The 26417-nt window shown below is 44.0% G+C and overlaps 1 long non-coding RNA gene across 1 annotated transcript; it reads right to left on the minus strand.

The window, feature by feature from the left end:
- Nucleotides 1-24779: 24779 nt before the first annotated feature.
- On the minus strand, nucleotides 24780-26028 carry LOC147366621 (uncharacterized). The gene is made up of 2 exons (XR_015169406.1): nucleotides 25794-26028; nucleotides 24780-25610 (listed from the first exon to the last, which is right to left on the minus strand). It is a non-coding gene; the product is annotated as an uncharacterized LOC147366621 (long non-coding RNA).
- Nucleotides 26029-26417: the final 389 nt, after the last annotated feature.

A 26417-nucleotide genomic window follows, 5' to 3' on the forward strand; every position in this document is an offset into this window, starting at 1 on the left:
TCAGAAACCAGTGGAGACAGAGACACATGGGGAGTCAGCCAGATTGCAGATCAACTCATCAGACTTACTACAGATAACAGCTGGTACAGATTCAGGGCCACAGTGAACTTCCTCACATTTCGCCCCAGAATTAAACTTATCCACCCAGGTCTGATGGCCTGCAAAACAGGTAGACCAAGGAACTGATCAGAGTTCCTTGGCTCATCAGATGAGTCAAAATAGGCTAATCAGAGGCATCAACCTCCTCCCCTAGGAAGTGTGAGGTAAGGAGCAGGGTAAGGGGAAGCCAGAGTGTTACTCTAAGTCAGTGGTCCCCAACCTTTTTTGGCACCAGGGGCTAATTTGTGGAAGACAATTTTTCCATGGACTAGGAGGTTGGTTTTGGAATTATTAAAGCATATTATATTTATTATGCACCTTGTTTTTATTATTATTATTACTACATCAGCTCCACCTCAGATCATCAGGCATTAGATTCCAGAGGTTGGGGACTCCTTTTCTAAGTCCCTCATATTGAAACACAAAGAGAAGTATAAACCATCCATTCCTCATAAAGGACTTTCTGTGCTTCATGCTTCAGCCCCTCATGCATATATACCCTGCAGGCTCTATGTTAGATGCTGGAAATGTAGAAATCAATGAGACCGCAAAGCATTTATAATCTAGCAGAAACTATTAACAATCCAAGGATTTTCCAGGTGGCTCAGTGGTGAAGAATCTGCCTGCCAATGCAGGAGACTTGGGAGACGTGGGTTCAATATCTGGGCTGGGAAGGTTCCCTGGAAGAGGAAATGGCCACCCACTCCAGTATTCTTGCCTGCGAAATCCCATGGACAGAGGCTGGCAGGCTACAGTTCAGGGGGTCGCAAAGAGTAGGACACGACTGAGCAAGCACATACTCATTAACAATCCAATGTGATAGCCATACATTAGGAAGCCGTGCATTCAGAAGGGCAGAGTTCATTCTCCTTGGGTGAACTGGGAAGGTTTCATAGAGCAGGTGATAAGTCATTTGGCTCTTGGATTTTGTGTAGGCATTTACCAGATGGAGAAGCAAAGGAAGGGAATTATTCCCAGTAAGGGAAGCATCAGAGCAAAGACAGGAAAGGTGAAACTATGAAATGAAATGAGGCACAAATAAACACACACACAAAGGCCTCAAGAGTACAAAGCTATATACTATCATATCTTACTTTTCTACACACCAAGGTTAAAGGCAAAATTCGGATGAAAATCTGTGCTTTTCTTGGGAGGCGGGTGGGAGGAAGGGCCATGAGGGATGACATCTATGTATACTTATAGCAAAGGAGGAAAGGAAAGATATACCCATCCAAATGCAGAGTTCCAAAGAATAGCAAGGAGAGATAAGAAAGCCTTCCTACGTGATCAGTACAAAGAAATAGAGGAAAACAATAGAATGAGAAAGACTAGAGATCTCTTCAAGAAAATTAGAGATACCAAGGGAACATTTCATGCAAAGATGGGCACAATAAAGGACAGAAATGGTATGGCCCTAACAGAAGTAGATGATATTAAGAAGAGGTGGCGAGAATACACAGAAGGACTATACAAAGGAGATCTTAATAATCCAGATAACCATGATGGTATGATCACTCACCTAGAGCCAGACATCCTGGATATGACGTCAAGTGGGCTTTGGGAATCATCACTATGAACAAAGCTAGTGGAGGTGATGGAATTCCAGAAGAGTTACTTCAAATCCTAAAAGACAATGCTGTGAAAGTGTGCACTCAAAATGCCAGCAAATTTGGAACACTCAGCATTGGCCACAGGACATTCCTATCCCAAAGAAAGGCAATGTCACAGAATGTTCAAACTACTGCACAATTGCACTCATCTCTCACATGCCAGCAAATAATGCTCAAAATTCTCCAAGCAAGGCTTCAACAGTATATGAACCAAGAACTTTCAGATGTTCAAGCTGGATTTAGAAAAGGCAGAGGAACCAGAGATCAAATTGCCAACATTCATTGGATCATCGAAAAAGCAAGAAAATTCCAGAAAAACATCTACTTCTGCTTCAGTGGATATGCCAAAGCCTTTGACTGTGTGGATCACAACAAACTGGAAAATTCTTCAAGAGATGGGAATACCAGACCACCTTTCCTGCCTCCTGAGAAAACTGTATGCAGGTCAGGAAACAAGTTAGAACCAGACATGGAACAATGGACTGGTTCCAAATTGGGAAAGGAGTATGTCAAGGCTATATGTTATCAGCCTGTTTATTTAACTTCTATGAAGTGTACATCATGTGAAATGCTGGGCTAGATGAAGCACACACTAGAATCAAGATTGCTGGGAGAAATATCAATAACCTTAGATATACAGATGACACCACCCTTATGGCAGAAAGCAAAGAGGAACTAAAGAGCCTCTCGATGAAAGTGAAAGAGGAGAGTGAAAAAGCTGGCTTAAAACTCAACATTCAAAAAATGAAGATCATGGCATCTGGGCCCATCACTTTATGGCAAGTAGATGGAGAAACAATGGAAATAGTGACAGACTTTATTTTCTTGGACTCCAAAAGCACTGCAGATGATGACTGCAGCCATGAAATTAAAAGATGCTTGCTCCTTGGAAGAAAAGCTATGACCAACCTAGTTAGCATATTAAAAAGCAGAGACATTACTTTGCCGACAAAGGTCCATATAGTGAAAGTTATGGTTTTTCCAATAATTATTTATGGATGTGAGAGTTGGACCATAAAGAAAGCTGAGCACTAAAGTATTGATGCTTTTGAACTGTGGTGTTGGAGAAGACTCTTGAGAGTCCCTTGCACTGCAAGGAAATCAAACCAGTCAATCCCAAAGGAAATCAGTCCTGAATATTCATTGGAAGGACTAATGCTGAAGCTGAAGAAGCTCCAGTACATTAAATGTGATGTGAAGAACTGATTCATTGGAAAAGACCCTGATGCTGGGAAAGATTGAAGGCAGGAGGAGAAAGGAACAACAGAAGAGACAGTTGGATGGCATGACCCACCCAATGGACATGAGTGTGAGCAAGCTCCGGGAGTTGACTGTGGACAGGGAAGCCTGGCGGGCTGCAGTCCACGGGGTCACAGAGAGTCGGACACAACTAAGCGACTGAAATAAACTGATGGCTAATTCACTTTGTTGTACAACATTGTAAAGCAACCAAACCCTAATAAATAAATAAATTTTACAAAAAGATTTTTAAAAAGAAATAATTGTAAACATAGAAAAAAATCGTTCTGAAATAAAATTAATCTCAGTAGAAGCTCAGTGAGAGCTTCCATCTCAGGTGGCTCAGTGGTAAAGAATCTACCTGCCAAGGGGGAGATGAGGGTTCGATCCCCGGTAGGGAAGATACCCTGAAGGAGGAAAGGACAATCCACTCCAGAATTCTTGCCTAGAAAGTTCCACGGATAGAGGAGCCTGGTGGGCTACAGTTCATGAGGTAGCAAAGAGCTGGACATGCCTTAGCGACTAAACAACAACAACAAAAATCCATGCTTTTAATCTCAAGATAAAACAGTAATTTTTCTCTCTAATCCTATTAACATATATAACGAGAAATTTTGGAATTTGCTTTTGTTTCTTTTTCTAAAAATAAGTCCCTAAAGCATCTTAAAGAAGACACAAACTTTATGAACTGCAGCACAAGCAGTTCAGTTTTGGAGTTCTTTACCAAAAGGTACAGTTCGACAGACAATAAAAAACAAAAGGGGATACCACTATTAACGCACTTCTATTGAAACATTAAAGGAAATTTACATAGGCTACAGCAACATTTAGTGAATTCCCCCCCCTTTTTTTTTTGAGAAGATCTTTTATTTGTTACATCTGATGTGTCTGTCTATCTCACAAATTAGTTAGATGCCATTTGAACAAATATCTTTTCTTAAATCAACTTGATACTAACATTTATACATTCGGTTCAGTTCAGTCCCTCAGTCGTGTCTGACTCTGAGACCCTATGGACTGCAGCATGCCAGGCCTCCCTGTCCATCATCAACTCCTGGAGCTTACCCAAACTCTCCTCTTTCACTTTCATCAAGAGGCTCTTTAGTTCTTCTTCCCTTTCTGCCATAAGGGTGGTGTCATCTGCATATCTGAGGTTGTTGATATAAATGGGGAAAAATCCAAGAGCAGGTACCACTGAATAGCCAGCATATTACAGGATACTAGAGGTCTTCAAAATAAGTTCACTTCAAAAAGTGTATTTAAAAATAATCAATGAATTATGGTTACTATTTGTTGATAATACAACTTTTTTTAACACTATGGTAGACACTTGGCTAGCAGCTCATTCATTCTTCCCAAGAATATGTAAAAAGTGAATTATTAGCCTTATTTTCAGAGATGTAGCTCAGAGAGCTTACCCTTTACTAGTATCATATGGCCACAAACACAGGGATTGGCATCTGAATTGAGGTCTGTCTGAAGTTCAGATCATGTTGGATGTGCTTAGCGCTTTCTGAAATAACTATTACTGATTAATTTACATAATCTCACCTCTGTAAACACAGTCTAGTAACTTTCTGTAAAATCCCCTTTCTTATCCTGTCTACTTCAAACCTAGTCAGAAACTCTCTCCTCAGTAGCTCTCTTCAAGACAAATAAAGCCTTCTTCAGATAAGGGAATACCCTCCCCTTAATCATTTATGTTTTCTGTTCTTAACATATATATTTGCAATATGTATGAGCTATGTGATAGTTACAAGCTATGTAGGTGAGAATACAAGTTCCCATTCAATGTGTAGAGAATTCACTTGTCATTCCAGAATAAAATCCCTATTCAAACACATTTCCCACTGTTCTCCATACATTGAAAAGCAAAATATTTTGGCTCTTTTCTCCAAGTTTAAATTTTTAGGATCCTCCTGTATGCAGTTGTCATAATTTTGTTTTTGAGCAGCTTTCCTTCATCCTAGGGAATGAAATTGCATCCATCTGTCATCTGAACTTTTTCAAAGAAGCTTTCTCCAAAATCTGAGGACAGTCCTTGCCTATAAAGTCAAAGATATCAGAGTCACTTTCTCCAACTGTTCCCATCACATCCATTCACCAGATACTTTTTTCGGATTTTAAAGGCACCCCAGAGCCTGTGCCCTTCATCCCCCTCTGTCTTGTTCCCAGCCCCCACCTGACCCTGTTAATCTGCTTGGGGGTTACCTTTGACCCCTGATGACTCATCTGGGCTTCACAACAGCATCCTCAACAAACACCAGTCAGAACTCTTGACAGAATATTTCCAAATGTCAGTTTGTCCCCACCTTCTGCGTGGCAGTGCTTCTGTTTCCAGGGGCCCATTGTTTTGTCATGGTTATGACTATGACATAGTTAAGAGTACCGAATTAGAGGGAAAAGTTTCCAACAAAATAACAAGGAGTAAGTATATTTAATATAGAAAAAGATGACACAAAAAATTAAGGTCTTCAATTAACAAGTGAATAAAGAAACAATTCACCAAAATTAAACACGATTAATAAACTCAGATGAAATTTTCACCTTCTCAAGTAATCAAAGTAATACAAATTGAAACAATGAAAAAATAAAGTTTGGTAATAAAAATATTTAAAAGATGATATCCAGTGTTGCAAAGGTTTAGGAAGACAGATACTCTGGTCAATGGGTAAAATTTTTGATGAAAGAAATACCAGGGTGTTTACTTTCAACTTGAAGATTTTCTCATAAGGATAAAATGGATAAAATATTTACACAAAATACTCAGCACTTTTTGTATACTCAGCAGTATTGGTAATAGCAACAAAATTAGAAGCATCCTTGGGCTTCCCTGGTGGCCCCGTGGTTAAGACTGTGCTTCCACTGCAGGGGACACAGTTTCAATCTCTGGTTGTGGAACTAAGATCCCACATGCCAAGCAGCATGGCCAAATTAAATAAATAGTAAAAATTTAAAAGCCCTTCTTCTTTAAAAAAGAAGTATCCTTAATGTCTATTTTTAGACAAATAGTTTTATGATGCTAATAAAGACTTTAATGCATATGAAAATATGTATGTATGTATAATTATGGAAATACAAGCAGATATGCATAAAAAAGACAAAAGGAATTAGCGACTATGGAACTTAAATGATGGAACTATGAGTAATCTTTAATCTCACCCAACTTTTCTATGTTACTGAATTTTTTTAAAATAATAATATATCTATAATAAGGGGGAAAACTTTTAAAAAGGCACTTGAATTGATAATCAAGAGACCTCTGTCTAGTCTAAGTTCTACCACTAAAAAATTATTGTGCTTTGAATAATTCACATCATCTTTCTGAGCAGAATTGTAGATCTGGGAGTGTGGTGGCTTTGTAGTGTGTCATCTTGACAAAACAAAACTGGTTCTTAAAATTCCTTTCCCTATGAGTTCCCAGTGGGGTTGCAGAAGACTCAGACATTACTAAGCTACCAAACAACAACAATGTTATCATATCACTATATGTCTTAGAGACTATAAAAGTGACTAACTAAAAGAACCCAAAACAGGAATGGTTGAAAAAAGTGATTGTCCTAGGGAATGAGCCTCGAAGTGAGAACAATGTCTCCTTGGAACCCTGAGGCTCCTTGAGCGGAGGGATTGGCTCAGAGTGAAGGCTGCATAGGTGACCAGGATCTGGAGACAGAGGGAGAGAATAATTCAGGTCTGATGACTTGTTAGACTCTCTCAGTCAAGCTGAGTGCAGAACTGGACTTTTAATTATGCAGGCTATCTGAGTACCTTTGGGCTGCTTTAACAAAATACCACAAACTGGGAGGCTTATAAACAATAGAAATTCATTTCCCACAGATCTAGACACTGGAAAGTTCAAGATCAAGGTGCTGGCAGATTTGATGTCCCCCGAAAACCAGCCTCCTCAGAGTCTTCTCACTGTGTCCTCGTGAGAAGGACGAGGGAGCTCTCTCATAAGGGCATCAATCCCATTCATGAAGATTCTATTCTCATTACCTCATCACTTCCAAAGGCCCTACCTCCAAAAACCATCACCAGGTTGGTTAGGATTGCAACATATGAAGGCAGGGGCCACACATTCAGACCATAGCATAAGCCAGCAAGTCTGATTTTGAATTGGCTCTCTGGACTTTGTCTTAAAAATGACCAACATAGGAACGTGCCTGGTGGTCCAGTGGCTAAGATCCCATGCTCCCAATGCAGGGGGCCCAATGCATGCTCCCAGTTAGGTTCAGTCCCTGGTCTGGGAACTAAGATCCCCACTAAGACCTAGCGCAGTCAAAGAAATTTGCTAAATACGTAAAAAGAATGTTTTAAGAAGGCCCCATACACACCAACAGCCTCTACTCCCTCCCCGCCTCCAGTGGACGACCTTGCCTTCCTGTCTTTGCAAACCTGTGTGTGTTGGATGCCAAGTACTGTGTATCTGCCTAGCAAGTTGAAAGTTCCTTGCTTTATGAATTAATAATAGAATTCTATTTTAAGTGGTAAGTCCAACTTTATCTAGCAATGCTGTCTTTAAATCTAAGGAGGTCCCGCTGATTTGATTAGGGTGGGTGACTCAATTGAATTTCTGGGTTTGAGACCTCTCTGCTCACCTCAACCAGAGTATTCTATGTTGTTCAGCCACTCAGTTTTGTCTGACCCTTTGTGACCCCATAGGCTGCAGCCCACCAGGCTCTTCCGTCCATGGAATTCTCCAGGCAAGAACACTGGAGTGGGTAGCCATTCACTTCTCCAGGGGATCTTCCCAACCCAGGGGAGATTCTCCTGTACTGAAGGCAGATTCTTTACCATCTGAGCCACCAGGGAAGCCCAGAGAACACAGATGGGGGTGCAAAGGAGCCTCAATGGCAGTAACTGATCACTGAGCCTGCCCAGGTCTCCCTGCCCAGTCCTTTCCCAAACTAGGCCATTCCAGAAAATTCTGAGGCCCTTCTGAATCTGAGATCCTGGACCTGAGAGGCTGGGCACCTGGGGCAAGGAAATCCTTTCTGCAGTCTGTAGGTGTATTAAGCCCAGGCAAGGGCACTCCTTCACTGAGGCCAGCGGGAGGGGTTGCTCTGCTGGGTTTTAAACTCTTTGTAGAGAAACATTTTTTTCAAATTAAATCACTAGTAAATCTTAATCTTGTACAAAAGTTAAAAAAATAGCATTCAAGGATCACCTAAGGGAGAAAAAAAACAGCCACGCATCTCACTGTTCCCACTCAATGCTTATTCTCTCCTGGCTCTAGTCCATGTGAACACATAATTTTGTTTGGTTGTAATCAGAAGGAGCGCACAATTTTGTATTAAAGCAATAAAGTTTTAATGATATATGGATATAGAAGGCAAAAGGCTATAAAGCAAAATTTATGTAGGTTTGGAGGGAAAAATCCATTTTAAAGGGGAGAATATAGGCTAATTGCACATATTAGAGCAGTACGCTCGGGACCATGTTTATAAAGATTTTAATAAAATTCCTTCTCTTTCCTTTTGATACCATTCCTTAACCAAGTCATTTTGAAATAAATATTATATATGTTCAGTCTATATTTGTACCATTTGATTTTTAAAACAATCATGGTAGTTAAGAAGGAAAAAAATTCCATAGCTCTTAGTGCTAGAAGGGACCTTAGAAATATTACTTCCAACCCAGAAAGAGGCAAACTGTTCGTGGCATTTGGAGTTACATAAGCGAGGCTGTCTTGCCATGCAAATCCAGCTCACCTCAAATTATAAGTTGACAAGCATTTCTCTATGACTCACCATGAGTCTGGTGCTATGGTTATTAGGGGTCACAAAATGGTAGACCTTTTTCCCACAAGGTTCTTACAAATTTCTTTTAAAAATTGGGGCAAGCATCTACTAAACCATTAGTGAATTGACCTGACATATTACACATTTAGGGCTTCCCTGGTGGCTCAGCCAGTAAAGAACCCGCCTGCCAGCGCAGGAGACCTGCGTTTGATCCCTGGATAGGGAAGATCCTCTAGAGAAGGGAATGGCTACCCACTCCAGTATTCTTGCCTGGAGAACCTCCTGGACAGAAGGGTCTAGTGGGTCATAGTCCATTGGGTCACATATTTCATCGTCCCTTTGTTTTCTGTCTGTAATCCGCTATTAGAAGGCAAGCCCCAGGCAAGAACTTTGTCGGGCTCACTGCTGTAGCTCTGGAGGCTGGGAAGTGCAAGGTCAAGGTGCCAGCAGATCTGATGTCTGGGGAGAGCCTTCTTCCTGGCTTGTAGATGACCGCCCTCTCACTGAGTATTCATGTGGCATAGAATGAACTCTGGTCTCTTAATTCCCTTATAAGGGCCCCAATCCTGGTCTGAGGGCTCCATTGATGATCTCTTCCAAATCCAAGTACCTCCCAAAGGCTGTCTCCAAAATCCACATTGTTGGAATTAGGACTTCAGTATCTGAGTCTGGGGGTACACACACATTCAGTACACACTGTGAATTCAGACCTCCTACAATGTCTGACTATTGTGTCTCCCAATCAGTCAACTGACTCCTACTTTCTGTTACTTTCTTATTAGATTTACAGCCCCATAGCCTCCTACTAGCTTTCCTGCTTCCTCTCCAGTTCCAGATTGCAAGGTAACTGGATTTAAAAAAAAAAAAACACTTTATCTCAAATAACATGTAAGATTTTATTATTTGAGAAGATGGGCAGTCTGTTTCTCTCATAACCAGTCCATGTGGATACATTAGTGAGAAAGCAAATTGACTCACATGAACTCTACCTTCCCTAAAGTTTAGGCATCTGTCCCTGGAGACCCAGGAGACACAGCTTTGATCCCTGGGTCAGGAAGATCTCCTGGTGGAGGAAATGGCAACCCACTCCTGGAAAATTCCATGGACAGAGGAGCCTGCCTGGCTATACAGTCCATGGAGTAACAAAGGAACGACCGAGCCACCAAACATGCATGCATGCACCCTGCAAAAGTGTACTAATCAAGATAAGTTGCCAATAACACAATCCACTCTCCCTGATTCAAACAGAAGGAGATTCGCAAGGAATTGTACTCACGGTTCACAGTAGCAGAGGCAGAGGGCTTTGGAGAGAGATCTGCCCTGACCTTCTAAAACAGCTTTCAAACACACACCACAGAACTAGACTGCCAGGTTTCCGGCCACAATCAGGAACTTCCTGGTCAAATCCCAAAGCTGTCAATATACCATTGAATCCAGAACCACACATCTGCTGCAATGCAGCCTCCTGCCCCTCCCACCTCCAAAGGTGCCTTTCCCACCAGTGTAACCGGTTGGTAGGATCTAAATCACACCAGGAGATGTCTCTGGTGGTCCAGTGGCTGAGGCTCCACGCTCCCAATGCAAGGGGCCTGGGTTCAATCCCTGGTCCGGGAACTGGATCCCACATGCTGCAACTTAGATGGAAGATCCCTCAAGCTACAGCTAAGACCCAGCACAGCCAAACAAATAATAAATAAATAAGATAAACCTTTTAAAAAATAAAATAAACCACATCAGAAGTGGAACTGCAAGGGAGTCTAGGGAGGGGATGCTTGGCTTTTCAGACTCTATAATTAGCAGCCCTTTAGAGAGAAGGAGGTTGAAATACAGGCTGAGGAATCCCAGCCACACTGTCTTCTAGACTGAGAGGAAGGGAAACACACCAAATTCAAGGGGGCTGTCTTTGTATGCTGCCTTTGCAAACTCATTTCAGAGTCATTCGTTTTCTAAATCAACAAATTGTTTTCAGTTTCATTGAGATATAATTGACATACAACATTTTACAAGTTTAAGGCAGAGAGCACAGTGATTGGATATTTGTATATACTGTGAAATATCCACCACGTTACGTCTAGTTAACACCCATCACCTCACTCAGTTACCAGTGTTTTTCCTTATGATGAGACCCCTGAGGAACCCTTGGGTCAAAGATGAATTCCCCCATCAGCACCCAATCCCTGCTCATCTCTTCCCCTCCGTATGTTGTGTGTTTTCACAGAAGACAGAAATGGATGTTTTCCATCTCTGATCAACAGTACATGACATCTGACCTGAGAGTAGTGGTCAGGAAAAAAAGAAGGAGGGAGGGAAGGAGAGAGACAGGGAGGAAGGGAATTTACAGGATGGAAGGAAGAGAGGAAGGGAGGGAAGGAGGATAGGAGGCAAGAAGAAGGAAAGGAAGGGAAGAGAGAGGGAAAGAAGGGAAGGGCAGAGGAAAGGAGGAAGTCAGCCTTATATAGCACAAGTAGACAATTAGCAAGTAGTAATAGAACTGATCTAATTAGCTGCTGGGTAAAACAAACACGATCTATGCCTGGAGTGAAGAGCTACTCTCCGCCCCATCTCAACATCTCCTTGGTCCAAACCAGCTTCTCTCCTGACCCTAGGCTCCCAGCCCCTGAGGATGAAGGACTATCCTTGGTTTGACCTCCATAAAGCCCTTTTTTTTCTACCCAGATGCCCAATCTGTGGTACTGTGGACAGAGCACTAGCCTGTCAGCTGTGAGACCTGCAACCTGTTGAAGCTCTGCTTATCTGAATGACCTTGGGCAAGTCGCTTAACCTCTCTGAGGCCTCATCTTAAGGGTGCTCGTACAGTAAAGGACACACCGCGTGATCTCTAAGAATTCCTCCTTCCCCAGAATCCTGTGATACTGGGTCACGCTGGCCAGCTCCATCCACCAGCTTTGCATTTTGTTTGTGGCTGCAGCCCTGGCCCTTCCCCTTCCCCTCAGCTTCCTCCTTGGGCTGGTCACCTACTCACAGTCTACATATAGGTCTCCATCTTGAGGAAAATAGCTTCCCCACCACGGACAGGCAAGATCTATAAACAGGGCCTAATACTGTACGTGTTCATCTCAGGCAAGCACTGAACCTCAGGCTAGACACAGAGGTCAGCTCAAAGGCTGCTCCTGCAAGGTTGTGCCCAATCTGATTAAGTCCAGGCGATCCCAGGCGCCTTTCTCCATCAAGGATGCTTCTAGCTCTGCACAGGCACCAGCAGATCCTTGTGGGGTTTCTGCATCTACTCAGGAAGTCTGCTCCTCAACACAGCCCAGTTTCTATTTTCTGTGCTGCTCCTTCTCAGCCCTGGTCCCTGGTTTCTCCTCCTTTTCTTTTTTTGATAAGAAAGCCACATGCATAAAGTCCTCTCCAGGGAGGCAAAGTGGCCTCTTGTGTTTATCCATCACGTGGACACCTTAGCTGTCATCTATTAAAGAAAGCTCTAGATCCACCCACATCTTCAGCTCCCAAGGGCACAGGAGAATAGCATAGGTTTACTGCTTTCTCTGAGGCTGAAGAAGGAAAAGAAGATGGGTGCAGATGAAGGTATCGCCCTGAGGGAAAAGTAGGGCAGAAAATCCACTAATATTAATGGTCCAAGCACTGAGGTGAGTCTGAGTCCGGATCCACGGGATGCAGGTGTCCCACCCCTCTCCTAAAGGGCTCCTAAAGGGAGACAGTTGCCTGAATTGTAATTCGCATAAAGAATCCTGGGAGAAAATATCAAAGCCAGCCTACTGAGAGAGTCCCCAGAAAGGAGTCATCAGTTCTGTCTTGGGGAACATCAAGATAGATATTCACAGGGAAGAAAATATTGAAGACTTTCTAGATTTTTCAGTTTTATTAAATAGTGGTAACAGTGGGCTTCCCTGGTGGCTCAGATGGTAAAGCATCTGCCTGCAATGCGGGAGACCTGGAGTTCGATCCCTGGGTTGGGAAGATACCCTGGAGAAGGAAATGGCAACCCACTCCAGTATTCTTGCCTGGAAAATCCCATGGACAGAGGACCCTGGTAGGCTACAGTTCATGGGGTTGCAAAGAGCTGGACACGACTGAGTGACTTCACTTTCAACAGTGCTTTCCACCTGGGGACTTCCCTGATGGTCCAGTGGCTAAGACTCCATGCTTCCAGTGGAGGGGGCCCAAGTTCAATGCCTGGTCAGGGAACTAGATCCCGCATGCCACAATGAAGATCAAAGAACCCACACAGCCGAATAAGTAAATGAAATAAATAATGATGCTTTCCATCTTTGCTGCACTGTCTGGTTTACGAAACGTCTCCTGGACTTTATTCTCTCTGATGTGTTCAGGCATGTATTCCCTCACTTAGTGACTGAGTGCCGCGTGTGCCTGGCAAAGCTCTAAAGATGAAACCCACACAGCCCCGGTCCTCTAAGGGTTCACCTCTGGTAGGACCAGAAGGCAAGTAAAGAAGTGATAGCGAGGCAAAGTTTCTGTCCCCAGGTGGAAGTTAATGTGGTGGCCCAAAGGGGCGTGAATTTTATTTTAACCATGGGTTGAGGGGGAAAGAAGATTTGGGGACAGAGTGAAGAAGAGAACATTCGGGGATGCTAGGTGTGAGCAGGAGGATCTCGGGTGTGACAGAAGGTTGGTATGGAAAAGAACATTCTGGAACAACACCAGCAAAGGCAGAGACTGAATATAGTCAGAATATAGGGAAGAATTTGGGCAGAAGTACAAAGACTCCTGAGAGTCCCTTGGACTGCAAGGAGATCCAACCAGTCCATTCTGAAGGAGATCAGCCCTGGGATTTCTTTGGAAGGAAGGATGCTAAAGCTGAAACTCCAGTACTTTGGCCACCTCATGAGAAGTGTTGACTCACTGGAAAAGACTGTGATGCTGGGAGGGATTGGGGGCAGGAGGAGAAGGGGATGACAGAGGATGAGATGGCTGGATGGCATCACTGACTCGATGGACGTGAGTCTGAGTGAACTCTGGGAGTTGGTGATGGACAGGGAGGCCTGGCGTGCTGCGATTCATGGGGTCGCAAAGAGTCGGACATGACTGAGCAACTGAACTGAACTGAACTGAACAAAAGACACAAGAAGATGCAGGATCTCCTTTGAGGGTGATCCTGGGGTGAGAAATGCAGATGGAGAGGGGCATCAGAATTACTTGAGAAACTTCTTCAGAATACACACATCACCGTCTCCCCCATTCCAGTATTCCTGGGGAGGAAAGAAAGAAAAGAAAGTGTTAGTCGCTCAGTCATGTTCAACTCTTTGTGATCCCACAGAATATAGCCCACAAGGCTCCCCTGACCAAGGGATTTCCCAGGCAATAATATTGGAGTGGGTTGCCATTTCCACCTCCAGGGGATCTTCCCTACCCAGGGATTGAACCCACATCTCCCGTATTACAGGCAGATTCTTTACCACTGAGCCACCTGGGAAACCCATCCATTGGAATGGCTACCATCAAAAAAACCAGAAAATACCAAGTGTTGGCAAGGATGTAGAGAAAATGAAACCCTTGTGCACTGTTGGTGGGATTGTAAAATGATGCAGTCAGATGGAAAACAGCATAGAGTTTCATTAAAAATCAAAAATAGAACTATTTTTAGATTCAGCAATTCCACTTTGGGGAATTCATTCAAAACACTCAAAACAAGATCTTGAAGAGATATTTGCACACTCAGGTTAATAACAGCATTATTCACAAAAGCCAAGTGGTAGAAGCAACCCAAATGTCCATCGATGAATAAACAGATAAACTAAATGTGGTAATGTATACACACAGTGGGATGCTCTTCAGCCTTAACAAGGAGGGAAACTCTATCATGTGCTACAACATGGACGAGTCCTGAGATGTCACGCTAAATGAAATAAACCAGTCACAAAAAGACAAACCCTGGGCTCCGGTTCTGCATCCCTGTCATCCATTGGCTCTGTTTTCCTGGAGGAATGGTCTGTATTGAAGAGGAAAAGTTAAAGTTTTACGTAACCTCCTGCTCCTTCTGCCTCTGTAACTCAGCTTACTGGATCACGTAGGTCACATGGTCTCAGAAAGCAGGGATTTACAAAACTAGGAACTGGAGCTTATCTCACTCACCCTGGTCCTGCTCTTTGCAATTGCCCAGCCCCTGGAAACCTGCTTAATCATGCCTGTCCGTGTAAAGGTCAGACATCCCCCTCCTCATCTTGACTGCTGTTCCCACATGTGTGAAACCACTTGGTTTAAACCAGCCTATTAGCAGTTGTGGTGCCCACTATAGTAGGTTTATAAAAACTCTGTAACCCCTTTGTGTGGGGCTCAGAGCTCTGGGCCTGCCGAGGTAATAAACCTGAATTCTCCAACTCCCCGAGGGTAGTGCTTGGTTTCTGTATTACTGGTTTCTGCAACTCTATCGGCTTGCTGACCTTCATGGTAGAAAAATGGGCTCCGCCTTCCAGACCTCATATTTGCATACCACCTCATTCAAAGGAAAAAAAACAAACAGGTATTCCTTCCTCCAGCTCTCATACAGAAGTCCTGCATTTATTCCATGTGGATCAAACGGAACCAAACTCTGGAGTAAAGAAGTGCCCATACAGGGAACAGCTTGGACCTCTGAGCCGATCTCTGTGACATGAGACAGAATTTTGCTGACTGAGTCTAATCAGGAGCCCACCCCTTGGGTGAAGGGCAGGGTAAAGTCTACCCAAACCGCATAGCAATACAAAGTAAGGAAGTGATTCTTCAAAGGAAATCTGCAGGCTGTGAGCAATGGGAGAGGGAAGGAATGGATGCTAGGTAAGAAGCCAACTCTTGGATCTCCCTGGTTGTGCAGTGGATAAGAATCCGCCTGCCAATGCAGGGGACATGGGTTCAATCCCTGATGATCCCAAATGCCTCGGAGCAACTAAGCACATGTCCCACAACTACTGGGCCTGGCTCTAGAGCCCTCGAGCCTCAACTATCAGGCCTCTGTGCTGCAACTTCTGAAGCCTGAACACCCTAGAACCCACATGCCCCAGATACTGAGCCCAAGTGCCTAGAGCCATGCTCCACGGCAAGAGAAAGCAATGCCATGAGAAGCTTGCCACCACAATGAAGATAGCCACCACTCACTGCTTTCACTTTCTTTCGCTAAAGAAAGCCCATGCACAGCAGTGAAGACGCAGTGCAGCCATAAATAAATACATAGTAAATAAATAATTTTAAAAAGAAGTCAACTCTGGTCCATGATAGAGTAAAAGGAACAAGGGGTCATCAAAGATGGCCCCAAGATTTCTGGCATGGCTAGCTGAGGACATAGATGCTCTTAACAAAGACCAGAAATATAAGAGGAGAAGCACTTTTGAGGGTGGCACAGAGAGGTAAGGGGCACACATGAATTTGTTGTTGGAAAGAACTAAGAGACATATCCTATGGACAGAGGAACCCGGCAGGCTATAGTCCATGGGGGTCACAAAACAGTCAGGTATGACTTAGCGGCTAAACAACAACGAAAGACATATAGTTCTTTGATGCTTGATGGTCAGTTCTGGCTCTTTCCAGTAGCGCCACACAAGTGAAACCACACCTAAATGATCCCACCATTTTCCATTACACTATGCCATGTCTCTTTAGAGCTCTGAAATACTCCATTATTGATTTGCCGTTAGTGATTCCCTCTGACCCTGCTAAGTATTTCCTCTTCCTCTTTAGTACTACAACTTACGATGATTCTCTGGAAATGGGGGTTGAGCAGGTGCAGATCTGAAGACAAAACATTCCTCTTCATGTGAGAAATTAATCTGTAGCTCTAATTGCCTCAAACTCTAAATGAAAAAAAAAATCTGCCTTCTCCCAGCATTCAAAATAGAACACAGGCTTTATCTGAATAAAGAAAATAATCTGTCAGGGGGAAAAAAAGGACTTAAGCTGCTAAAATGTCAATCTTACCACATTGTTAAGAAAAGCAACTTTAATTACATTCACATCTACACAGAATGATTTCTTTTGAGTGGTGCACCCAGGAGCCTAAAGGTCTAAGATTTGAGAATTGTGAGGTACCTTAAACAAAGGCAATGGGGAAAGAGCAAGGTATAATGGGGAAGGGGCATGCTTTCAGAATTGGAGACTTTGTGTCCTAGAGGCAGCCAGCCATGGAGTCCTTTAGGACCTCTGTCACGTCCTGCACTGTAGTTCTGTCACATGTGATAGAAGGTGGTTGTTTTAGTCACCAAGTCCTGTCTGATTCTTTTGCAACCCCATGAACTGCAGCTCGCCAGGCTCCTCTGTCCATGGGATGTCCCAGGCAAGAATGCTGGAATGGGTTGCCATTTCCTTCTCCAGGGCATCTTCCCATCTGAGGGATCAAACCCGGATCTACTGCATTAGAGACAGATTCTTTACTGCTGACCCACCAGGGAAGCCCCATGATGGAAGGTGCCGAGGTGTAAATGTTCTCAAGTTGCCTTTCGCATCTATGAAAACATGACAGAAAGTTGAGTCTGGACTCTTCCCCCACCCCAATACTTCTTTTATCGTGTAGAACACAGTTTTACTGGGTTTTCTATATCCCTAAGAACTATACAGAAAAATGACCTGGAATTTTCCAATTTACAGATATCTAAACAGAGGCTAAGGAAGATGTCCCACCTGAGATGATCCAGAAAATCAATGGTGACTCAGAACTTGATGGACGAATACCATATTTTGCCCCAGAAGCCAGGCCAAAGAACAGCTAACTAAAAATAAAAAGCAGCAGAACTTGCCTGGTGGTCCAGTGGCTAAGACTCTAGGCTCCCAATGCAGGGGGCCTGGGTTCAATCCCTGGTCAGGGAACTAGATCCCAAATGCTGCAACTAAAAATCCTGAATGCTGCCACTAAGACTCAGTAGAGCCAAATAAATGAATAAGTATTAAAGATTAACAAATAACAGGCAGCTTGTTCTTACTTCAGGGAAAATGAGCCTACCCTTATCCATCTTCATGTTTCCCACCCTTCGTCCTCCCCAGAAAAAATTGGGGGAGAAACATAAGTCAAGTGCCTCCATACAGGGAAGCCACCAAGGATGCTGGCTTCTGAGGCAGTCACACAGGGGAACATGTTCTGGTACAGGGCAGCCCTTAGCCAAGCAACTGCTCTGTACCAGGGTGTGTAAACAAGCACTGGGAGGGAAGATTTAGCAACTCAAAAGACTGATTGCTTTAATAAGCTTCAAGGGTTGTACCTCAAGAGCCAGCAGCTGACAGGCAGCCAGATGTAGACGTTCTCTGCTCAAGTTTAGGCTGCTGCATCATCATTGCATTGAGTTTACCTGGTGGCTCAGATGGTAAAGAATCCACCTGCAATGTGGGAGACCTGGGTTTGATCCCCGGGACAGGAAGATCCGTTGGAAGAGGGCATGGCAACCAACTCCAGTATTCTTGCCTGGAGAATCCCCATGGACGGAGGAACCTAGTAGGCTACAGTCCCTGGGGTCGCAAAGAGTTGGACATGACTGAGCAACTAAGCACAGCATATATCCCTTCTCCAGTGGATCTTCCCGACCCAGGAACTGAATCAGGGTCTCCTACATTGCAGCAGATTCTTTACCAACTGAGATATCAGGGAGGCCTATATATATATATAATCATTGCAGAAGGCTCTAGCCACTTCCCAGTGTCAGTCTGATTACTTACCTACTGGCCTTTTCTCTTCTTACTTTCTATTCAAGAGCAAAACCATTTGAGGAACTCTGTCCTTGATCAGTATATGTCTCCCCACTCCTGCATTCATCTCTGGAGATGTTTAGGAGCATTAAGAAATAGCTGGAGAAAACAAAAAGGCTGGTGGGCCCCAGAAATCTATTGAGGCAGCTCTAAAGAAGACATACAAATGGCCAGTAGGCACAGGAAAAGATGCTCAGCATCACTAATTATTAAACAAAAGCAAATGAAAACTACAATGAGGTACCACCTCACACCAGTCAGAATGGCCATCAATAAAAAGTCTACAAATAACAAATCCTAGAAAAGCTGTGAAGTAAAGGCAACCCTCCTACACTGTTGGCAGGAATGTAAATTTGTGCAGCCACTATGGAAAACAGTATGGAGGTTTCTCAGAAAACTAAAAATTGAATTACCATATGATCCAGCAATTCCACTCCTGGAAATATACCTGGACAAAACTATAATTCAATAAGATACATGCACCTCTATGTTCGTTAGCAGCACTTTTCAGAATAGCCAAGACATGGGAACGACCTAAATGTCCATCAACAGATGAATGGATAAAGAAGATGTGGTGCCTATATACAAATGGAAAAAGACTCAGCCATAAAAAGAATGCCGTTTGCAGCAACATGGGTACAGCCAGAGTATGTGAAGTCAGAAAGAGAACGACAAACACCATATGATATCACTTACATGTGGAATCTAACACAAATGAACTCAAAGACAAAACAGAGACAGACTCATAGAGGGAGAGAACAGACTCTCTGGATTGGGAGTTACGAACAGACTATTACATTTAGAATGGATAAACAGCAAAGTCCTACCGTACGGGGATTTTAATAACAGGGAATTATCACTCAGCATTCTCTGATAAACCATAATGGAAAAGAATATTAAAAAATAATGTATATATGTGTACAACTGAGTCTCTTTGCTATAAAGAAGAGATTGGCAAAACACTGTAAATCAACAACTTTAAAAAAAAAAGGAATCCATCAAGGCAGGAAATTGCAAGTAAATTGCCATTTTTTAAACAGTGGTCTGGGGAGGTGCAGCACACTCAGACAGGAATACTCCAGGCTAAGTCCAACTTCCATGAGGACCCATGCTTGGACCAGAATTTCACGTGCAGAAGTCAGAAGGTTCCAGCTGGTCCACAAATCAGTGTACAAGGACACCTGAAGTGGCTGTCTCACTCAGGGCATTAATGAAGACAACAAAAAGATGAATGGAGTCTGACCCATGGAATAAGAGCTGCAGAGTTTCCTGTACAGTTAACTTAAATATAATTATACAAGGGACAACGATAAGAAGTGTACAGCAGGGTTCTGATGCTCACTTCCAATCTCCCCTCATTGGAGAATGGGTGAAAAGCCTTCTTCAAAGGTGACGGGAACTGCCTCTGTCTGGTCCTGTGGGGATTTTCTTCTCATGTGATCCCGGTTCAGCTGATCCTCTGCATCTCAGGCTGTTCTTGTTCCAGGCCATTCTGTGCCGGAATGGTTATTTCCTGATATCAGCATCATTACCACTAATTTCAGAAAATGTCTGTCTCTTAGCCTCAGGTTTTCTAAAGAGTCTTCATGTATTGTACTTACAGAAGAGTGCTTGCTTTTCTCCCAGGGCTCTCTGTTGAATGCCTATTTGCCAGCCATTTATCACCATGGGACTGGCCTTTTCTCCTCCATGACTGTGGCTTTCTGTCTCTCCCTGAATACCCGTCTGAAACCTCTGGGTTGCCCCCAAAAAAATCCTCAAGAAAGATAGGACATTTAGAAGCTTGCTCCTTTTGATAGGAATAATAACTTTTGCAAATCCATATAGAAATGTTTCTCTTCCCCACCTCTGCAAAATCATTACTGGCTTGCTACTTCTGGCACACCCTCTCTGCCAACAGTAGCCCTAGATTTGATTCTTTTTTTAAAAAAATTTAAATGTTATGTATTCATTTCCTATTCGGTCGTGCTGGGTCTTCGTTGCTGAGTGGGTTTTCTCTAGCTGTGGCGGGCGGGGTTACTCCCTAGGTGCGGTGCACGGTCTTATCACGGCGGTGGCTTCTCTTGTTGCAGAGCACAGGCTCTAGGGTGCTCAGGCTCAGTAGTTTGGGTGCATAGGCTTAGTTGCCCCACAGCACGTGGAATCTTCATAGACCAGGGATCAGACCTGTGTTCCTTGCATTAGCAGGTGGATTCTTAACCACTGGACCACCAGGGAAGTCCGCTCGATTTGATTCTTTGACCATTTCACATTCTCTGTTGTGTGAGAACAAATTTACCAGATTTGCCCCCAACCAAACTGGATTCTCCTTGCATTCTGACCATAGTAAAACACTGCTATTGTATCAAGAACTCAATTAAGAACTGAAACATTTCAAGGATACATGAGCTTTAAAAAACGAATCATATTTTTTTGCCTTTATAGACTTTCACTTTCTAAGGATTGGTTGAGGGTGGGTTACCATAGGCGGAAACTGTATTTAACGATCAAATATATGTAAATAAAAGAATATTTTCCCCCTGATTTGGTTTAGATCTCAATCTGAGCAACCTTGTTATAATCCTACAGGAAAGTTTGGACCCTGAGTCTATAAAACAGTATTTGTATTAAAATATACATGATGGGGATTTCCCTGGAAGTTCAGTGGTTAAGATTCTGTGCTGCCAAGGCAAGGGGGGTAGATCCTATCCCTGGTCAGGGAACTAAGATCCCATATGCTACGTGATGTGGCCAAAAAATATTTTTTAAAAAGAGAAAAACAAAATACATCTGATGGTCCCATAAAAAGGTGAAAGTGTTGGTCGTTCAGTTGTGTCCAGCTCTTTGCAACCCCATGGACTGTAGCCCACCAGTCTCCTCTGTCCATGGAATTCTCCAGGCAAGAATACTGGGATGGGTGCCATTCCCTTCTCCAGGGGATCTTCCCCACCCAGGGATCAAACCCATGTCTCCTGCATTGGCAGGAGGCTTCTTTACCACTGAGATGATAATAGAGGCATCAAGCCTGTTAACAAAGATTAGAAATTGTGGGGACTTCCCTGGCAGTCCAGTGGTTAAGACTTTGCCTTCCAATGCGGGAGGTGAGGGTTCATTCCCTGGTCAGGTATCCTGCATGCCTTGTGGCCAGAAAACCAAAGCATAAAACAGAAACGATGTTGTAACAAGTACCTAAAGACGTTGAAAATGATCCCTATCAAGAAATTAAAAAAAAAAAAATTATGTTTGACTAGCATTTGAAGCAGTCTGACACAGAGTAGGTGCTCATTAAATGATCCAGCTACCACGATGTCTGCATCCCTTATCATGCACCAATACCATCACAAAGCTCCATCGCACCTCCCTCATCGTTCCTTGGTAAAAGGTGTTCTGCTCATTGTCACCAGTAAACACTGCATTTGGAAGCTCTCTGCCTGTGCAGGGGCAAACTGGATTGAGAGCTGGGGGCAACAAAACCAGTTCAGAGCTTCCTGCCATTGCATGAGTGAGCAATCATGAAGGCCAGACTGGCCTAGGTAGGAGACACTTCCGAGATAAAGTCACTAGAAAGGACAGTTGGTTGGATATAAGAGTCAGGAGCGAGGACAAAGATGCCTCTAATTTTTCAAGCCTGTTAGACTGTGAAAAGGTGCCATTAGAAGAACTGGCTGTACAGTAGGTCCTTATTAGTTATCTATTTTACATATATATATATATATAGTAGTATGTATATGTCAATAGGGGTTTCCCTGGTGGCTCAGACAGTAAAGAATCTGCCTGCAATGCAGGAGACCTGGGTTCATTCCTGGGTCAGGAAGATCCCCTGGTGAAGGGAATTGCAACCCACTGCAGTATTCTTGCCTAGAGAATTCCACCGACAGAGGAGCCTGGTGGGCTCCAGCCTATGGGGTCGCAAAGAGTTGTACATGACTAAGTGACTAACACATACACACATATGTCAACAGCATTTCCCCACTGGCTCAGCTGGTAAAGAACCCTCCTGCCAACACAGGTGATGCAAGAAACGCAAGTTCAATCCCTGGGTTGGGAAGATCCCCTGGAGAAAGAAATGGCAACCCACTCCAATATTCTTGCCTTGAAGATTTCATGAAGAGAGAAGCCTGGCAGACTATAGTCCCTGGGGTTGCAAAAAGTCGAACTTGACTGACTGCTCACAGACATATGTCAATAGCACAGGGAACTCTGCTCAGTACTCTGCAATGATCTACATGGGGAAAGAATCTAAAAAAAAAGTGGATATATGTGTGTATATACATATATATATGATTCACTTTGGTGTGCAGCAGAAACTAACACATTATAAATCAACTGTAGTCCAATAAATTTAAAAAAAAACAAACAAACAGAAAAAGAACTGGCTCTCAGAAAGGAAAGGAAATAATCAAAATGGACAGGGCTTGCCAACCACGGAATAGTTCAGCTTCTCTCTTTGGAATATCCAGGGAAGTCTTACACATCCCAGAGAGAGGAGCTGACTTGCCCACAGGTTCCCACAGAAAACTAGGGATGAGCCCCATCGTGCCTCAAGGGCAAACACCCAGAAGACACATAGCCCCAAAATACAAACCAGCTGCAAGGAAATAGTACTTCGGATGGTGAGGTCTAATTACCCAAAGTCTGAGGCAAGTGGTCAAGATCATTCTTCCAAATAAAAAAATGTTTTCCCTCTCCAGGCTTAGCCTTTCTGAGGACACGGGCTGGCAGCACAACCATCAGCCAGAATGCTGTCTGATGAGATACTCAACGAATGTTCACTGAGGACCTACCAGATTGGCGTTAGCCTAGAGAGGTGACATTACTGGCTCCCTTCAGGATTCAGCCGGCTTAAGCACACAGATGGGTCACTGACACCACTGTTTGTTCTCCAGAGTAAGTTCATTTCTTTCTCCCGGACTGATCCACAAACACTGGCTTCTCGCAGTGATGAGCAGGGCCTCCGTGCTCCATGACCCAGGCTGGACGCACTTGGCTCCACACTCAGAGAGCTCTCATAGAAAGATCTTCAGTGCCAGTCTTCTTTCTCCCTCTGTTTGCTCCTGGATCACCAGAAAAGGCAGATGGTGCACTGCAAACGCATCCACAAACTAGGCAAATGTGAACCGTGTTGATAGTGGAAATCCGGCATCGGGCACACTAGCCCGTGGGGACTGCTGGGTGGGAATGGGAGGCCAGCTTCAGGTCCACACGAAGAACATCCTCAGCAGTGACAAGGATGCCCCGCAGAGCCAGCCTCCCCCAGCAGCACCAGCTGTGAAAACTCTCCATGCCTCAATCTCCACATCTTTAAAAATAAATGATGCTTGCTGCCTCCTAAGTTGGAGAGGAGCATAAAGAAACGCTACATGGATGTTTTAGCACAGTGCTTGCCACACAGTGGGCTTCCTGGATGGCTCTGTGGTAAACAATCTGCCTGCCAATGCAGGAGACGTGGGTTCGATGCCTGGGTCGGAAAGATCCCCTGGAGAAGGAAATGGCAACCCACGCCAGTGTTCTTGCCTGGAGAATCCCATGGACAGAGGAGCCTGACAGGCTACAGTCCATGGGATCTCAAAGAGTTGGACACGACTGAGTGACTAAGCAGCAGCAGCTGCAGTCAATAATGTTGCAGAGGAGATTTCAGTGTGGGTGGGGGGTAGACTCAATTTTACTGACTCCAAAGCCACATTCCCTGCAGGGACTCTGAAATATGGAGGCTAGCTATATCACTTCTTTATGGGCGTCTGCATCACCCCAAGTCCACTCAGCCAACGTTCACGGGACATCGACCATGTCCAAAGCATTGGGCACTAAGTGTCAACAGTGGGGAATTTTAACCACAAAGGCTGGGCAAGTTTGTTTACACCCAGCCAGTGTGGCTGAGGTGCTAATGACCCCGGGATGGGGGACGCAGAACAGCCTACACGCACTGATCAAACGAAGACTTGTTTTCTGTTTCTGCCTTTGGGGGTTATCTAAGGGATTGGCAGGTCTTTAAATCACTCCAAGCTGCTTGACCATGACGCCAGACCTGCTACTGAAAACACTCTGCCAAGCGTGATGCTTGTTTATCCAAACAAGGTTTAAAAAAATCTTTCCTTCAATTTCCACTCTATTTCCTAATCGAGAAATGCATAATCCCAGGAGAAAGCCAGCTCTCATTTCTCTTTTTCTGTCTCTCTCCCCCCACCCACCCACTCTGTCTCCTTCTGTCTCCCTTGATCTCCTCCCTCCCTCCTTCCCTCTCCCCACACCCCCTCCAGCTTTTATCATTTTAAGCTGTATGCATGCCATTCTTCAGGGGATTAAAGTCAAATTTAGTCTCCTGCAATTGTTATTACCTACCCCTTGGCTTATGAGATGCATTTGCCTGCATTTGTAATGCATCAATAACTTCCACTCTCCTCCACTTGTAAACAATGCATTATATTAAATAGCCTGTGTCTAGCCTTGTACTGAAACAGACGATAAATTAGGACTTCCAGTTCTTAGTTTTTACTGATTCCTAAACCTGCCAGTTACATGCCTGTCCGCCCCACTGAACATTCTCTCTAAAGCTGAGAATGCACAAAGCCCTTGTTCATCGTTCTCCTGTCTCCATCACTGCTGCGGGCTGTCAGTTTCACACCACCAAGCAGATTGTAATTGGCAGGATGAGGTGCAGAAATAGGGAATGGTTCGAATATGTGGTTCTCACCCCACACACACACACACACACACACACAGTCTTTCTGGCTTATGATATTCTGCAAATTTAGGGACGGATATGTGAAGATTCTAATCAGAACCCACGAGGACTGCCCTCATTCGTTAGCCCATGGGTTGGAAGCAGAGAATGGGAACACGGTGTAATCAACACCTATGCCATCCTAAGCTAGGATGCAGAGCAGAGCAAGGCCTGCCGGATGCGGATCCCGGATGGATGCTGCTCTGGGAATATGCCCCGCTGGGAGCCAGCTCTGGTGCTTTGTTGGGCGGCTGCCCTGGGATCTGAAATCTGCAAGCTTCCTGAGAGGCGTAACTGTCTTGCTCATCCTTGAGTGAGATCCAGGAGCAAGGAGCAGAATCTAGCTTCAGAGAATGTTAGGTAGTTTTTGAGGATCTTTTCCTTCCAGGAAATGAAAAGTCAACATCAATCATCCCCTGAGGTATATTCCAACGTCCACCACTTTTATACAAATCCAAGTCTTGCCCAGTTGGATCACTTAGAGCAGGGTTTCTCTGGACTTCCCTGGCAGTCCAGTGCTTGGGACCTTGCCTCCCAGTGCAGCAGGGGTGGGTTCAGATCCAAAAAAATCAAAACCTAGAAACAGAAGCAATATCATAATAAGTTCAATAAAGACTTTAAAAATGGTCCACATCAAAAAAAAAATCTTTGAAAGAGCCTCGGCTTTTTCCAGTGATATTCTAAACAAGATAATTCTTTGTAGTGAGGACTGTCCTGGGCATTTTCAAATGTTGAACAGCATCTCAGGCATCTACTTACTAGAGGCAGGGAGCAACACATCCTGATTCCAAGACAATCAAAAATGTTTCTAGACCTTGCCGAATGGCCCCTGCAGGCAGAATCAGCTTTGGTTGAGAACTGAGACAACTTACATTTAGTCCTGACTTCTGTCCAAAGTTGAAATTTTTCAGACCTAATAAAAACAAGAGCGTTCCTCTACTCCTCTGATTCTTAAAGTGTGGTGCTCCTGACCAGCATCAGCTAGAAACTTGTTAAAAATGCAAATTAGGGAGCCCCACCCAGATTGAGTCAAAAACCCTAGGATGAGGCCCAAGCATTCTGTTTTAATAAGCCTTCCAGGTGATTCGGACTAGAGTTAAATGTCGTGGCAGTCTGAACATGAGCTGGAAAAGAATTCCCAGACATGGAGTATTGCAGAAAGGAGTGAGTTTACTAAGAACAGAGAGCAGAGATAATTTGGGCGCTGAGAGCCCAGTGGGTCGAACTCCTGAGAGATCAGGGAGAGTCAACAGGACACTGTTAGGACAGCGGGTGGCTCATGGAAGAGCCGACACTTTTCATGGGTTAGTAGCCAGGAAATGGCAACCCACTCCAGTATTCTTACCTGGGATTCTCCAGGAGAATCCTGGTGAGGAGGAGGAG

The sequence above is a fragment of the Bos grunniens genome, chromosome 8, assembly GCF_055505025.1.
Source record: "Bos grunniens cultivar Pamir isolate PY7600 chromosome 8, Bosgru_T2T1.0, whole genome shotgun sequence".
NCBI classification, from domain to species: Eukaryota; Metazoa; Chordata; class Mammalia; order Artiodactyla; family Bovidae; genus Bos; species Bos grunniens.